Below are 2,975 nucleotides of genomic sequence, written 5' to 3' on the forward strand. Positions count from 1 at the left end.
GAATGTGTTAAAATTTCGGTTTAGCCTTGTTACTTCTTCATTTGAACTGACTTCCTGTGAAGACTGGTTACTCCTGAGGTTAATACTGGCAAAAAGTCAATTTCAGAAATTCAGATTTAAAATCACATATGTAAATACTGGCAGCAGACGTAAATGCAGAAAAAATACTTGGCGAGGTACCTGATGAAGTATTTTATGAGACGCCTACCACACTTACCAGTATTCATATAACAAATACCAAACAACTCCTCCTAATGTATTCTAATTATTAATACATTCATCGTAATTTCTATTCAGACTGTACAGAAATAGATAATCACACTCATCTCCATTTCATGACTGGAGACCAGAAGTTCCTTCTTCATGAACTCTCTCCACCAACTTTTCCCCCCCTTTCTTCTATCTCTCCTCATTTTTATCCAGTTCTCCCAGAAACATGCTGCACAAGCACACACAAAAGTTCACACACATTCTCTTTTATAGGCGCATGCACACAAGACATACATTTCTGCTCTATGTCCCAGATAAACACTCACACCCGTATACACTGTTCACCCATATACACTGCTGTTCTCTCCCAGGTTCACTAAAGGAGTGCACAAAGCATCCTCACCCTAACAGTTATCATCAGTTTCCCCCTACCACTACAAGAGCAAATAGCATCCACAAGTTTGGTAAGTGTGTGCTGCTTTATCTTCACCCCTTATGCCCCTCATTAGTAAAAGGCAGTTTTGGGTGCTCTCCATCAGTCAAAAGAAAGAAAGGAGAAAGTACATAAAACTACAGGCTCAGACACACAATTGAGTTGCAATGCACGAGCACAACTGCAAAAAATAGCACAGGTGTACTCTCAGCTCAAAGAAAATGTAACACAAGAACTAGAGCTATTTGTCAAACACTTAAAATTTAATAAATAAACTAAATATTCCACAGCTCAGCCAGAAAATCTCAAGTAAAAAGGTTTTTATTTTAAATGGAATGGTTTATCAGTCAGATCTAATAGATCTAGGTAGCATTTTTTGGAGGCGGAGGGGAGGATAATAAATTCAAGAAGTCTTATACTTCATATATAACTCACAGATCTTATCTAGGACCACTGCGTACTGTAATTTTATGGTCCCAAGTTTAAAATTTAACCACCCAAAGGAAAATGGATCAAGTTTCCCTGACTCAGTCTTTTGTCAACATCCGCCCAATGATGGAAAAACTCTTATTGTAACTGGGGCCTGAAGAATTTCTTCCAGTCTCAAATTTTATTTTTAGAACCTCGATTTATTTTGTACACAATTTTCACACATTAGTTATTTGCTAAGTAATCATAACAGCTCATCTTTATACTTCTACATTGCAAATTCCAGCTATTTACAGAGAAGAAAAACCCAGCAGGTGTCATTTTTCTAGACACAATTTACAAGGAATAAGAGAATATGACGAAGATATCTGAGCCTGAAACTCTGTAGGAACAAAGTGAACTGCATAGACCAGACAGCAAACTCAGAAGTAAGTCCAAGTTAAGATTTATAAGGTTTCCATATTCTCCTTTCTTTTTTTCCAAGTTGAGTTTCTCCATGTGCCAAACTGTTGAGGGTTTACAATTTATTCCAAAACCCATCAATCTGTGTAAAATTAAAAAAATGAAGCATGGAAATGTGCCCATTGTCTTCTTTTAAGAACCTAAAGTTACACACAAACGCACACGAGAACACTTAATGTGGATAGGCAATGGTTCATTTCCATCTACTTGCACAGATTCAACCACTTAAAATGACGTTGAAATAACACAGTGCTGCTAAAAAAGGTCTGCAAATAAAAGACTGGATCTTTAGTTACACTGAATGCGTTCAGTGCATTACTCTGGGGCACATGGGAACCCTAAAATCAGCTTCCCCTCGAAAATACAATTGTCCTCTGTGGAAAACAAAGTGCCACACTGACAACTCTTGTTCCTATGTCATTCCTGTCAGGGTACCCTACGCAAAAAGCAAAGCCAGCATGAAACTCCCATGATGTCTACCAAAGTGTCTCATTGAGGAGTCTCTTGCATTAACACAGACATTACTCTTCTCATTTGCACTGCGCAGGGAACGAAGAAGGGTTTGCAAAAAGCGCATTTGACTCCACGCTTTCATTGTACAGTGGGAGTGACTTTATCCATGTAGGGATCCATCTACAGGGTCTCACAAAGAGGAAATACAGACATTTTCTAGATTGAAAGCACAAACCCCTAAAAACGCAGTGTCACTAACTCACAACGAACTTGCACAGCCTCAAGGACTCCCCGAGTGTGAGAGATGGGGTACATGCAAAAAAAGTGATAACCAGTGACCCAAGACCGCTTGCCCAGTCTGAATGGCATGGGACCGGGACCCTGGTGCACACCCACGTCTCCAAAACTTCACTGGGAGTTTTTGGTCATTCTTAGCACCATCACATCGTATTTCTGGAAATCTTTTCTTGCACTACAGAACCTATTATTTTGTAATGCCTTTAAATCTACTGGAGGATACTGAAAGTCAAGCAGAACTGGATAACTAGAGAACTACACCTTCTATTAAAAGTAAGAAAGGAAAAGGTAAAAAAAAGATCTGGAAGGACGGCTGCTGGCTGAAGCACTGGGCTGGGACTCAAGCAGCAGATTTTATTTCTGATTCTTCACCACATCCAATTGCCTTCCCAAAAACTGAAAATATCAACAGGTTTTCCCCACTCTCCAAAATTGGTCTATTTGGAGGGGTTTTTTTAGCAGGGACAGTTTCCCTGCTAAAAAATTGGTGATTGCAGAGGTCATCGCACGCTACAGGACCCGATAATCCCACTCACTGCTCTGGGGCTACTGTGGTAACGACGATGATTTCTAATGGTGAGGTGGCTCCACTGCCAAAGTGTATTAAAAAAACAAACAAACAAACAAACAAACAAAAAAACCCACACAAAACCCAACCCTGAAAACACACTCACCTGGGTTTTCATTCTTC

General features: G+C 39.6%; 1 protein-coding gene across 1 annotated transcript in view; it reads right to left on the bottom strand.

Moving 5' to 3' along the window:
• LOC103912894 (autism susceptibility gene 2 protein-like) overlaps positions 1–2,975 on the bottom strand; it is a 175,226-nt gene that overhangs the window by 9,431 nt on the left and 162,820 nt on the right. The gene's annotated exons all lie outside the window — the stretch shown is intronic.

This window comes from Pygoscelis adeliae, unplaced genomic scaffold (assembly GCF_000699105.1).
Source record: "Pygoscelis adeliae isolate BGI_AS28 unplaced genomic scaffold, ASM69910v1 Scaffold282, whole genome shotgun sequence".
Taxonomy (NCBI): Eukaryota; Metazoa; Chordata; class Aves; order Sphenisciformes; family Spheniscidae; genus Pygoscelis; species Pygoscelis adeliae.